Source organism: Octodon degus, unplaced genomic scaffold (assembly GCF_000260255.1).
Source record: "Octodon degus isolate 3935 unplaced genomic scaffold, OctDeg1.0 scaffold00097, whole genome shotgun sequence".
Lineage (NCBI taxonomy): Eukaryota > Metazoa > Chordata > Mammalia > Rodentia > Octodontidae > Octodon > Octodon degus.
In genome coordinates, this window is record NW_004524673.1 from 9,495,642 (window position 1) to 9,510,287 (window position 14,646).

Sequence of the window (14,646 nt, forward strand, 5' to 3'; positions counted from 1 at the left end):
GAACTGAGCTAAAGGGCAGGCCCCCAATAATTTTGAAAATGTATTGGTTCACTTGAAATGAAGTCCAGAGTCAGCACAAGTTTTGGGGTTCAGTGATTAAACTATCTTAATAGCATTATCAGGGACTCACACTATTTTCCTTTGACCAAAGAGCAGTTGTTAGGATTGCCATACTGACAGGCATTGGGTGAAGGGATTCTTCTTCCTTCAGTCTCTGCCAACATTTTGCCTTTGTAAAGTCTCTTGGAAGAATGAGGACAGTAAACCTCTTGTCAGACTTTATTGAGCTTTTCCATGTCATGTGACAATCCAGTCAATCATTGGAGATGAGATAGTTCACCTTCAGACAAATCAGGACAGCTTCCAGCAAGACATACGGGGCTATGGAGGACTGGGTACCTAATCAAAATCAAAAATCTGAACTACATGTGATACTTTGTGAGATCCCATTATTTAGTATTTCTTCATTGTTTTAATTTATAAAACATAGAAAAGCAGAATTACTTGAACTCTGTACCATTCAGTGTTCTCTGCAGTAAAAGAACTAATAGGACACTACACACATACAAAATTGTAAAGTTGGACTCAAACCACTGAAGAAGCTGGCAAGTATGAAATCTGCCAGGAAGACCAGATTACTAGAAAGTGAGGTTGAGCTCAAGGTAGAAACAGAATTTATTCTTTAATACTCTTTGCTGTTAAGGCCTTCACCTGATTGAATAAGTCCTACCCACACTATCAAGGATAATCTCCTTAACTCAAAATTACTTGATTAAAAATGGTAATCACACATCAAAACACCTTCATAATTTCTAAACTATTGTTTTCCAAACACCCAGGCATTGGAGCCTTGCTAAACTGATACAGAAAATTAATCATTACATAATTTGTTGTGAGCATGGTGCTGAGGATGGAACCGTAAGCCTTATTCATGCTAGAAAAGCACTCTACTACTGAGCTACAGCCTTCAGCCCAATCATTAAATAGTTCCTATATTCCAATTTTATTTCTTTCAAATTTCTTTGAAGAGGTGACAATGGTAAAATCTTGGAAACATAAACTTATGGTGAGAATTGAGACCACTATAGAAAATTTATGAATCATTGTCCTCCATGATGCTCTCGGGGATCCATATAGATGTCTTCTGGGCTAGGCTATTTCAGCTTATTTTTAAGTATGAGAACCTTTGTACTCATTAGATTTGATCTACAGTGTTCTGCTATGGAGGAAGGAACATCCAGAGGTCTTCATTGTCTGCAGGAGCACTGAAAGCATTTCATGTCCAAAGCAGTGCCCATTTAGGACTGAGGCTCAGTAAATGGAAGGACAAAACTAACCCACCAGCTGACAAACTCATTAATGATGATAATCTATTCATTTGATAACACTAGTGATTATGTTCAGCATATCCTAGGCACGTGGTCTGACACATATTCTAGTGTAGTTTATAACTCAGTTATTTCTGAGACTCAGGGCCACTTTGTTGTTGATGATTGTTTTTTGGCACCAGGGATCAAACCCCCAACCTTGGGCTTGCCAGGCAGGCGCTTATACAACTGAGCTATCTTCCCTGCCCCTCAAGGCCACTCTGAATGTTAGTGTAGAGTTAGGTTATTTTTAAAATACTGTTTTAAAAGTCTTTTTTAAAATCTGAAATTTTCTTTCTTTACTAGAAAGAGGATAATTTCAATTAATGGAATTCTACATAATATTACATATAGTACAGAATTTTAATTTTTTAATTTTTATTTTTTTTGCAGAACCGGGGGTTGAACTCTGGCCCTTGCACTTGCAAGGCAAGTGCTTATTCTACTGAGCCATCTCCCTGGCCCCCAGATTTCAATAGCCCCCTTTGTCTTGCTGGAGGCTGTCTTGATTGGTCTGAGGGTGAACTCGCTCAACATCAATGATTGGCTGGGGGTTGTCATGTGATTTAGTAAAGATCAATGAAGTCTGAAAAGAGGTTCACTGTCCTCATTCTTCCAAGAGACTTTACAAAGGCAAGATACTAGGAGCTGGTGAACTAGCTTAGCAAAGTAAGCACCCACTTAGGCAAGCACAGGGATTGGGGTTTGATTTCCGGCGAACCACGTGCTATGCCAGCCCAGCTTCTGGGCATGCTAAACCAGACACCGCAACTGGGCCTGGTGGTGCATGCCTATATTTCCAGTGCTGGGAAGCTGAAAACAGGAAGATTACTATGAGTCTGAGCTATGTAGTGAGACCCTGTACAAAATACATAAGTAAACAAACAAACAAACAAACAAACAAGCAAACCAAAGGCAAGATGCTCTCTTGTTGGCAGAGAGTGAAGGAAGCAGTACCTCTTCTCCCCACCCCTGTTAATATGGCAACTCTGACAGCTGCTCTTTGGTCAAAGGAAAATAGCATGAGTCTTTGATAATGCTATTGAACTAGTTTAATCACTGAGCCCCAAACCCTGTACTGATGCTTGGCTTCATTTCAAGTGAACCAATACATTTTCAAAATTATATGAAACAGTTTGAGCCTAACTTCTTTCTCACTGTAATCAGATGACCATGTTTCTTTGTTTTTAGGTTCTTACCTTAAATGGAAAAGTACATCTAGATCTTCTAAGCTGTTTTTAAGCTCTGAGTATCTCTGAGTTTCACATTTAAGCACTGTTACAACATTTTTGTGAATTGTACATTTTTGTCAATTGCTATTTTGACTATAAACTATTATAATAACTATAATAAATTCTAGTTATTATTATTATTATTATTAACATACTGTGATAGCTTTGAGTTCCCTCAAAATATAAGAAAAGTTAGGCTGTTTCTACCCCAAAAGCTACTGGATAAAAGGACTAAATAAAAATCTTGGGAATCAGTTAGGTTTGGAAGGCTAAATAAATAAACAAAACAACAGTGTCCTATTAATTTTGGCTATAGAGTTTTGGGTACAATACTCCTGACAACTTCACTCTACTTCATCTTAAATAACTTTCTTCTAAATCACTGAAGACAAATAACACAGGGTGGTGATGGGTGTGCATGTTTATAAGAGGGTGTGGAGATGGAACAAAGAAACACCGGGAGACAGCCTATTTTGTGCAATTTAGAAATTCTTGCTATGTGCAGAGCCAACCCAAATAGTTTCCTTCCTTCAGCTATTTTAACAATTAATTGTCAAAACAGAAACAAATAAGTGTGCTTGTGAGCCTTCTCCGGCACTGAATCAGATGTGGAAGCTCCTACGCCCTCTTCACTGAGTATTCTTAGCACCACAAGAGGTGGGAGAGCACACTGTGCACGAAGATGTCAGTGGATTACTGCTCTACTGTAAGGCTAGGTTAGGGGACAGCCACAGAAACCATTTCCACTTCCATGTGAGATTCAAAGCTGGGTGTTGTGGTGCACACCAGTACTCTAGAAACTAGGCAGGAAGATCAGCAAGTTAGAGTGACTCAATAAGACCCTGCAGTAAAAAATGCAAACGTACTTACATACATACGTACATACACACATACACATACATATATACATACATCCCCAAACAAAACACGAAGCTCAGGAAATGTAGCTCATTGCTAAGGCCCTGGGTTCAATGTTCAATTTCCTATCTATCATCTATCATCTATCTATCTATCTATCTATCTATCTATCTATCTATCTATCTATCTATCTATCTATCATCTATCTATCATCTACCATTAATCTCCTCTAGAATGCTCTTCCAGTAATGCTCCCCAGTAACTTTCCAAGGATGATTGATTTCACAGTGCTCATCCTTGATGAAGAGTTGTTTTTGAAAATCTATGCTGGCTTCTTTATCAAACATAAGATACTAGCAGTGAGGTGAGGCATGCTTAGGTCTGTCTTTCCAGAGGCTGACCTGAGCTGCTGAACTGCAGAAGTTGGAAGCACAACTCGCGCAGGCACTGGGTCCTAGGAGGCTCCTCGTTCAATGGGATTGGGTTGGGGGCGCCCTCCTGTGGCCCAAAGCAGGATTGGCTGCCAGGAGCAGCTGATGCAGCGCTTTGGAGCAATGTTTTCCTTGCAAATATCCTGTTCTTGGATATTACTGCTCCCCCATCTTTTCTCTGGAGAAGTGAAGGAGGATGGTGGGTGCTGCAGAAGGAAAGGAGAGCTAAGGACTGTTCTTGTTTCAGGTATCGTGTATCTCCAATTTCTTCCTCAGTTCTTAACTGATGGACTTCCTCACTGTGTAGGGAACTCTTTCCATTTCTGACCCTAAAGTCTTTCCACCCTTGAGCTGAGATCTTGCCCGCTTTAATGTGGAAATTTTCCCATAGTCCGTGTTTGTCTGAGGAAGTCATTTCTCTTTCCCCAGTCTTTTAGTAGTTTTGCATTGTGTTTCTTGGCACAGGCATTCACAGTTTTGTCCCACCCAACTTTTATTCAGGACTTTCAATGCTGTGGATATCCACAGGAAATGGTTTTATTTTTATTTTTTTTTCCATAACTCCCCTCAGTTCTGCCACAGCATCCCCCTTCCACCACCACCCTTGCTTGCTGGTCAGCAAGTCCTTTGAAGAAAGTGGACTATGAGTTTAGATTATTAGAACAGTCTCATCTCAATCCTGCTCATTTTTCAAAACTTAATTTCAAAATTGCATTCAGAGTTTGTCTTTTGACTTTAGATTAAGCTGGGTCATGGAATAGGTTGTAATAGTATATAAGTATGTATAGGGAATGTGTGTAGTCTTGCTCTGAGAATCCATTTCCTTGTATCATCCTAGGCTAGGTTTTTGCATTACTGAATCATAAAATCTATTTTGGCAATCTCAAGCTATATTGTAAAAAGGAGATAGAGTTGAGTATCCTGCCATCTTATCTCTATGAACACATACAGCAACACAGCTCCTGCCCAAGCAATTTGTGCTCACTGGGACCATGGGGACCACTAGAGTCTTCTTCTAGATCCTTAGAGTTTGTCATATTTTTCTTTTCATGTTTACCAAACCTCTGTCCTTTTGTCCCCAAAAGATGTCTTTCTCACAAAACTTCTAGATTTGGAATAGAAATGAATCTCTTTTCAAATATACTGCTTTAGAATCAAACAGTATATAAATGACAAATATTAAGTAGTACCTTAAGGAAAGGACAATATACTTCATTTCCAGGCTTCCAGAACATTCCTAGGAGTCATCTCTGAAGGCCACACTCTCCTAGTACATTCATTATAACTAGTACATGGTTGGTATACAAGATTATAGCTCTTTCATTTTGCAGAGACCCCACCCACCCACAGCTCTTATACCCTACATTTTTGGTGAGAGGCCTCCTTCCCCTTTCTCCATAAAGGGCTAGTCTACATGAACATTACACTTCCAAAGTCAAATACTGTTCTTTCCTTTCAGGTCTTTAGGTGAGAACAAGGAGGTGGGGAAGTAGTTCTGAGCCAGCCTCAATGAAACTTGTAGGGAAATGGCTGCCTCAACTCCTATAGTTTAGGGCTGGGGAGATGGCTCAGTAGAATAAGCGCTTCCCTGGCAAGCGCAAGGGTCCGAGTTCAAACCCTGGTTCTGAAAAAAAAAAAAAAGAGTGATTTAACTCCTATAGTTTGCTGGACTTCATAGTATGAGGTAATTGTAGCTCTCTTTAACCTCAGCTATGAATCTTAACTTCAACACAGGCATTACAGGAACAAACATCCCATCTAATAGCCTGTCCAAGCTTTTCGATGGAATGTCTAGTCTTTCTTCTTGTGGCTTTTTTTCCAGGCAAACTAATCTCACACAGTTGGCTTCCAGACCTTCCTACTTATCACTGTTCAACATCTGGGAAACTTTTGCCAAGCAGCCAGCTGGGAACTGACTCAAGCCTCTTCTGAGCACCCATATTTGGCTTCCTTGTCTATTAAAAATTTTGTTTAATTTTTCCTTCACAGGGAAATGATAAACTTTTTTATTTGCTCCTTCACCTGACTATATTTTCTACAGGCTGTAAGCCATAGATCTGAGTTATCCTTGTGGCCCACATAGTGCAATGTGGGCCACAAGGCTAACTAGGTCCTATGCTCACATGTTTACCTAGCATTGAGTGGGAAAAAGAAAGTTCTTACCATCCGGAAAAATTTCTATATATTTTTCCTGCTTGCAATTCAAGAAAGTCATTATGAGTCCAGAGTGGAATAATTTTATTCATTGACTGATTGCAGTACTTCAGGTTGAAACCAAGGCCTTTACTGTAAGAAACATCCCAAGCCTTTTTATTTCTTTATTTTGAGATAGTTTTGCTAAGTCACTAAGTTGCCCAGGCAAGGCTTGAACTTCTGATCCCCCTTCCTCAGGCTCTCAGAGATCTTGAGTTATAGGTGTGGGTTAACAGCCTGGCCAGCCAAATCATTTTAAATGTTGGTTATACAAATCCTCTCAGATAACAATGCCTTATGTTGACTTAGATTTCATAAAATGTCCTATCTCATGTGGTTTTATTTAAAACAACTTTGTTTTTGAAATAGCTGAGTAAGTTTGATGTGGTAGATGTTGGTCTGACAAGGTTCTCCTCCTTAGCTTGTGCTTTGTTCCCCTTGCTTCTTTTCACAGAACTCATACATTTTCCTCTATTGCTACCTTGCAGATTTCATTCTTTTTGGGAAAGTAAGTGACCTCCAACTACTTGAACATGCTCTTCAGTGTTTTGATTTTGGTCCGACCCCTAGCTGGTGCTGACTCACTGAGGATATGACATTAGGCAAGTCATTAACCTGTACCTACATCTTAGCTCCTTCATCCTGAAAAGAAAAGTGACAATAGATGCCAGCTGCCTCAAATGGTGTAGTGAAGATTAATGAGATGATGCAGGGAAGTGCCCTAAGCTCCCGGGATGAAAGGCTTAGACGAAGCACAAAGTCTAATTACAATTTCTGAACAGTTTCAGAGAAGCCTCTGGAAAAGCTTGCTCTTGCTCCTAAATTTGGAGAGGATGTCTTCCTGGGATGAATGCTTTCTCTCACCTGGCAGTCCAGACACCTTCTGTTTGTGCCAATCTTCATGGCTATGCTGTGATTCAGTACATACTTGGATATCATGGAAAATAAATTACAGCCCCCAGAGGCCCTGACCTCATTTTCTCTGATCATAGGAAGGAGCAGGGTAACCTATTTTTGGCAGGCATCAGATGGAGTTCTTCTGGTCTTAGGGATACAGGTGCAGTTCTTGGTGTAAGGTATGTATGAATGGTATAGATTAGCAAGAATATAAAATCTGTGCTTGGATCTTCCAGGGAATATTTTTCTTTCTTAGTTAGAGGAAGCTCCAGAAGACTTCTCCCCTGTCCTTGACTTCTCGTCTTTGGAAACAGTGCATGTGCTTCTGTTGTTTTTGCCTGACCTGTCAAGATAGCCAAGAGACTCAAGACACCATTGAGTCACCAAAAAACATGGGACTTCTTGTTATGTGAAAAATAAAAATGTTTCCTTAAGGCACCCTCTGCTCCTTACAGGCAAATATCTGTAACTAGTAGATACTTTGCCTTTGATGGTGGTTCAGGTCTCGGGGAATAGTCATAGAGCCTCTGACCCAGAATGCTTTGGGATAATGAACAGTACACAGAAAATGTTAGGTTTTGTTTATTTTTTTGCCTTGCTTTGACTCCTTCTGGCTCAAATCCTCATTAATTGATTTATCTTGAACACAAAATTAATTCAGCACTGAAGTCAGTTTCTGAGGAGTAAGAACTTTGAATTGTCTCTGTCCTTCCTTCATAGCTTCTTGATCCAGACATTCAGGGCTTCAATGTCCTCGCCTGTGCTTCTCACCTCTATCAAACTCTCGCTCCCTAGTTCTTCACAGCCTAGTTGGTGCTGGTTTCATCTGTCATGATCACAGGTGGTGCTGGAATTTCTCACACAGTAGAAACAACTTTTGGCAACATTGTGAAAGGTTTTTGACATCCCTTCTTTGCCATTTTCTACTCTCATCTGTCCTTTCACAAAAATTTTCAAATGTCTAGTGCCTTCTTGCTATCCAACAGAGTATCATTTTTAATTCTAAGGGACTCAGTCACCTTATCTCTGGAATGAGGATGCCAGTATTTTCTCCAATCAATGACGGAAGATTCCCTTCTGTGATCCCTTTGGAGCCTCTCTTTCCCTTTTCTTCCCCTTTTCTAGCCAGGACCCTATTCTTGACTCTAGAGGAATAGTCATCAGTGTTACAATAAAGCAAAAATGTCTTGATGAAGATTTATATCCTTCAAATTGCTTGTATTTTCAGAGAGTGTCTAGCTAGTGAGGGTACTGGAAAATCTGAGATCTTTTCTCAGAACCCAATCTGGACTGGTACTCTACCTTCATAATCAGAACTGGTAGGAATACAGTGCTGCAGTCCGGCTTTCCATTTGCTTTCCCTTCTTTCAAATTCACTGTGGGAGGGGCCAGGGAGATGGCTCAGTAGGATAAGCGCTTGACTGGCAAATGCAAGGATCTGAGTTCAATCCCCGGTTCCAGCCAAAAAAAAAAAAAAAAAAAAAAACCAAAAAACAAAAAACAAATTCATTGTGGGTTAAGGTGTCCAGAATTAGCCACAATCCTGAACATGTAATGACTAGCCCTAGAGGGAAAATAAGAAGATAAGATGATAATCTCAGAAAGCAATAGAACTTCAAAAACAGCTAGGCATCTCCTAGCCATTTCTAGGGAAGGAATTGTCTTCCTGGGAAAACAGTAGAAACTGTAGATACTTTGAGATACTTTGAGTAGATCAGTAAATGCTTAGAGATATTTAAGGGAATAATAGAATATAGAAGCTAACTAAAACATACCAAAATATCACAAATTAGGACTAATGCTGACCTCCCAGGGCCATCTATTTGCATGTAAAGGATACAATTTTAAATGATTAGAAAATCTTCTAGACATAAAGGAGTTTGAGAAAAGACCTTAATTTGGCTTTCTCTCAGTACGTGAGATCAAAATTTGTGGTTTGTCTACATGCCAATACAGAGAAACTTAGTTTTCTTATGAACTGAGTTTTGTGTTGGTTCTTAGATAATTAGGATGCCTTTTCAGCCAAAATGAGAAAATTGGCTTTGCCTTATGCTTGGAAAGAAAGTGGAATGGATATGGAAGCCAGTAAATATCTCACCTGTAAGCCAACTCATTTAGATGAATAACAAATGAAGAAACAGAAACTGTTGAGGAATACACTATGCATACTCATTAATGACATATTCTGTTACTTCACTATCTTGGTTACTCTTCTCTCATTGCTGGGACAAAATACCCAACACCCAAAATTAAGGAAGGAAAGATTTATTTAGTACAAAGTTTGTGGAGGTTTCACTCCATACTCAGCTTGCTCTAATGGCAGAGGGTAGCAGTTCATGGTGGCAGACAACAGTAAAATAGCAAGAGCATAAGGGAGGAGTAGCAGCAACAATGGCAATAGAGAGCAAGTCTGTCCCCTTATGTTGCATTCAGGCTATCTGCCCCAGACAAGGTGTAGTGCTTACACCCATAATCCCAGTAGCAGTTATACCCATAATCCCAGCAGCACTCACACCCATAACCCCAGCACTGGATCATGAATTAATCACAAACTCTAGAAGTCTTCCCTATAACCTCATGAGGCTTTGGGGGGACAACTAGACACAAACCATAGCACTCAGATACCCCAATCCTCACTTTGGTGATCAACCGTACTTTTAGCTACCCTGATATTATCACTGAAAGGATTGGGTGTAATGGGTCAAGGGATGGTTGGCACCCATGTTTGGATGGACTGATTCAGAGTCCCTGCTAAAGTGATTTTGTTTATTATTTCATAATAAGCCAAGAAATGTGCTAAGGCTTGCACCCTTAGTAAATCAGTCATTCTAAAACACAAAACACTGTTTAGTAGAAGAGGTACCAAAAACATAAGGGTAAGGCTCAGTGTCAATTGCATATTTTTCATAGATATTGTTAAGAACTTGCTCTGGGTCAGGTATTGTATTAGGTTCTGTGAAGGTGTTGGAGGAAGGATTAAAAGATCAACAAAACATTGCTTCAGATACTGTTTTATTTGCATAGAGAAGAGTTCAAAATTCACATTGTACTTTGCAAAACTCAGAAAAGAAGATTGGAAAACACCAAGAAGTATAGGAATATGGTGGACCATTGTGCAAAGACATCATAAAAATGTCCAGTGGGCTGAGCAGTACAAAGAATACATAGTACTTTCTCTAAATCTCTAGGACACCTGAAAGTATGTCTAGAGGGTAGAACACTAAACATCTAGGAACATAGTTGCTACAGTATCAGTGAGTGTACTGAGTTCCATGAGATGTGGAGTCTGTATATGAGATCTCTAAAGTAGGAACTACCTCTGGATCAGAAAGTGTCATGAGCTGGAGGTTAAAGGATGAGTTCACTTCATTTGTGGTGCTCAGTGTTGAAGCCTGGCCTTCATGAACACTAAGCAAGGATTCCAACACTGCACTATACCCCAGATGTTTGAGTAGACTTTTGCTATGTAGACTAGAGGAGATGAACTATACAGTACAGTAATTTTTATGGGTCTCATTTCAAAAGTCTGTGCTGTTAATTTTGAAGAGATATAAGGAAATCAATGAAATTAAGTTTTGCTCACAGAAAGAAAAACACAACTGGATAATTGGTATTTCTCAAGAAACATCAGTAGTTACTGTTCTGTTCGTACCAGTCATACCAGTTGGTTAGTCTCTCCTTAAAAGAAGTTAATAATTATATTAGTGAAGTTATGCTAAATTATGATGATTATGAGTAACTCCAAAATCTCAGTGGCTTAATATTGTAAAAGTTGATTTCTCTGTCATGTGACAGCTGTCATTTCTAGCTCAGGCTACTACTTAGAGGCCTAAGCAGGCAGGAGCTCTGTATGAGTATGGACTTTACAGGTAGTGTAGCTGCAGAAGGCAAATGTGGCAAATCCTACACTGGATATTAAGATTCATGCTCAGATTTCATTACTTATGTGGCTGTGCTGAGCCATAAAGAAAGAGGAAAAATGAAGTTTTATTTTTTACCTGAGAGGAGGATGTCTTAGTCAGTGTGGGCTACCTAAAGGATACCATAGATGGGAAGGGGCTAAAAAATAACTTATTTCTTATAGTTAGGAAGGGTATTAGGAAATCTAAGATCAAGACCTGGGTAAAATAGGTTAGTGGTAGGGATCTTTTCCTGGCTTGTATATGTCTATTGTCTTGTTGTGTCCATAGACAATATCTAATCATTTTTTCTTTTTATCAGAATAATCCCATCATAAGGGCTCTACCCCTGCAACTTCATCTAAATCTTAATTATTATCCAAAGGTCCTGCTTCCTGGTACCATCATACTGAGGTTAGGATTTTAGCACACAAATTTTATGGAAATGCAAAACTTAGGTCCATAACAGAGGAGAACTACAATATCTGTGAACATATCTTCATAATTATCATGGTTTCTTCAGTTGCAGAGTCTTTTACTTTTAAGTTAGCACACATTGGCATGCCCATTCTTTCCAGTTTGGGAGAGGGCAAACTTTTTCTTTCAGCATGGAACTTTGACCAGACAATGGAACACAAATAATTAGAGAGATTCTTACTTCCATAATACTGCTCGTTGTAAGCAGAGACTAAGAATAGAAGGGCAAAGGACACATGGCCATCCCTTGAGTACTCTTATGATTAATATTCAGTAATTTAGGTTCCTAAATGTGCTTCTTAATGTAGAGGATAAAAAATAATTTATCTACTTAAACTTGTTTGCTTACCAGGTTTACCTATTTAGATCCAATTAGAAAGTGGGGTCAAGGACAATCAGGTAATATATTGGATGTAAACCTCATTTGAACAGTCTCGTTTCTCCTGTATTGGTACATTTAAGTCTAGTCTATCTTTAGTTAGGGGAAGCCTATAGGGAATTCTGTGCTCTGTGTTTCTATTCCTGCAACTTCAAATGTCTTTTCTTTTTTAGATCAAATGTTATGTCCTCATCATTTTCTTTGCTCTCATAGGAAAGTGTTCAGTAAGGAAAGAAATAAACCAATCAAGATGATATTACAGAATGATCCTTAATAAATTTATATTTGAGTAGAACTTCAAGATTTATCAGTGATCTCTAATAGTGAGACTGTCACTGAAATTAAAAGAGCAGAAACAAGTACTAGCCTTCCATTCCAAGAGACCAAGAAAGCTGTCTTCTTTCCTTTAGTAATAGAGATGTGCTAGTTAAAAATAGGAGTAAGGTGCTGTGATTTTATTGCTATTAAATGCAATGAAAGAACAATTTTAAACGATGAACAGTCTGTCTTCATATCAGGATGGTATGCTACAGAAGCTTTTCAATCATGGTGCATTTGATAATTAGATATTTGAGCAGGAATTGACCTTCAGAGTAGGATATATTATTATTCATGTTACATGCTTTATGTCACAGTAGGTGCTGTCACAAAGACAGTGACTAAAAATCCTGATAAAGACTTCCCTGCCAAGTTGCATAAATAATCTATTTGCCAAATGTGCCTGAATGTACATGGCATATGCTTAGATCCATGCTGTAGCCTGGATGTGGTAAGTGGCCTTGAACTTAGCATTTGTATCCTCTTTAAAAGTTTGGGACATATTGTAGATTAGGAAGTGTGCCAACATCCTCTAGAAAAATCTGCCTGCTCATTTTGAAAGACTGTCCAGCATTGTAAAAGGTCCAAGGAACAATGACCTACCTAGTCAATGATGTTTATTTTTTAAAATCTTAACATACAATGTTGAAATCATATTTAGAGGAAAGCACTTAAGAATGGAACACTAGAAGCATAATCTCTATTTCTCAGTGATTCATGGCAGGTGTCTACCTGATTTTGGTGTACAATGTTGGAGTCAGTCTTTAGTTATTTAGGACTAAAGGTGAAGAAGAGATAGCAACAATTGATGTTTAATAATTTCTTCAGAGATCACTGTAGGAAGCAATGATGTGCACATCTAAGGTAGGTACTTCATACAGCTTTCATTTCTCTTTCTGGCTTGTGGTCCATACTTTATGGTTTAACATGGTAACATGTGTAAACTCATTTAGAACCATGTCTCCATGTAGTTGGTGCTCCATGGTTGTCAGTTTTCTTCTCTGCTGTATTCCCTTTCCTAAACTCTGCAGCTGTTTAGCAGGGATATGATCCAGGAGCATTCTGATGAGGCTTTCTTTACCGCATCATTCTAATCAATATTAGTCACATAACATCTTTGAGACTCTAATCTTGTCCTTGTCATCATAGAAGCCAACAAGTAAAAGTCTGAAGAAGTCATTGGTGAATATGAACATTTGAGGTGGATGAGGCAAATCCTGGAGGTAAATACCAGGCCAGATCACTATTGCTCTCCTCGTTCTTGCTCTCCTCACTCCCTAATAGGCTAGTAAGAAGAACAGTTAGGATAAGCAAACTTTGTCATGTATGGACCTGACAGGGAAATGTGGAGGATTGCATCATGTTCTTTGAGCAGCCAGGAAATGTCAAATGTCAGAGGCAGTGCAAATCTTCACCTATAGAGAGTTGTGGTAATAGAGAATTTACCAGGCTTGGTCATATGTTCTGCATTTGACTAGAATATAGGGTGGACTCTCTGAATGCTGTCCCTTTGCTATTGTGCCTGAGGGCCAATGGACACTTAATGCTGTGTCCAGCCAACAGAGCACTCTGCATTCTTTGAACCCCTCTGTCCTGCCCTTATCAGGGAAGTCACATGAATACAAGTGTCTCCTTTTTTGCAATTTGTTAATTCATTTTCCTTTATCTCCTACTTAAAACCAACAGAGAGCTACTCACATATAGCTGTGTTAGCTGGAGAGGGCTGCTGCTACCTGTGACCTGCTAGACTACAGTGGTATATTCCAAGACTCTCTGTTTGTGCTCAAACTACATGTGAAGGCTGAGCTGAAGTAAAAAAAAATCACTAAATGAACATAGTAGTTAATAGATAAACTCCTGTATAAATACTTACACTTTGTAAGTATATATCCAAGGGCAGCTGCAACAAACTTGGTGTATCACAAACTAGGTGGCTTAAAATAATAAATTTATTCTTGTACAGTTCTGGAGACCGGAAGTCTGCAAGCAAGATGTTGACAGGGTTAGTCCTTTTGGAGCAAGAGGGACAGTCTAAGCCATACCGCTTCCTGTTTCTGTTGGCTGCCAGCAAACTTTGGAATTTCTTGAATTGTGTAGGCATCACTAGAGGTATCACTGTCTATATCAGTACATCTTTTCTCTGTGTCTCTGTCTCAGTATCTAAACTTTCCTCCTTTTATAAGGATACCAGTCATTGGATTAGGATACGTTTAATGCAGCATGATTTTATCCTGATTACATCTCTATTTCCAAATAAATTTACATTCACAGGCATGGGGATAAAAGTTGGACGTATCTTTTAGAGTAGAGGGGCACAATTCAATTCATAATAAGGTGCAAATACAGTGAAGTGAAAAAGGATAGGTCTTTAAAAAATACAATTGGTGGGCCAGCCAGAGAGCTCAGTGGACTAAAGCACTTGCTTAGGCAGAGTGCAAGGACCGGAGTTCAATCCCTGGCACCACATGCCGTGCTGGCCCACCCCCAGGGTGCACTGAGACAGTGACTGAGACTGGGCGTGGTGTAACCCCAGTGCTTGGGAGGCTGAAAACAGGTAGATCACTATAAGTTCAGTCTGTGTAGTGAATACATTAA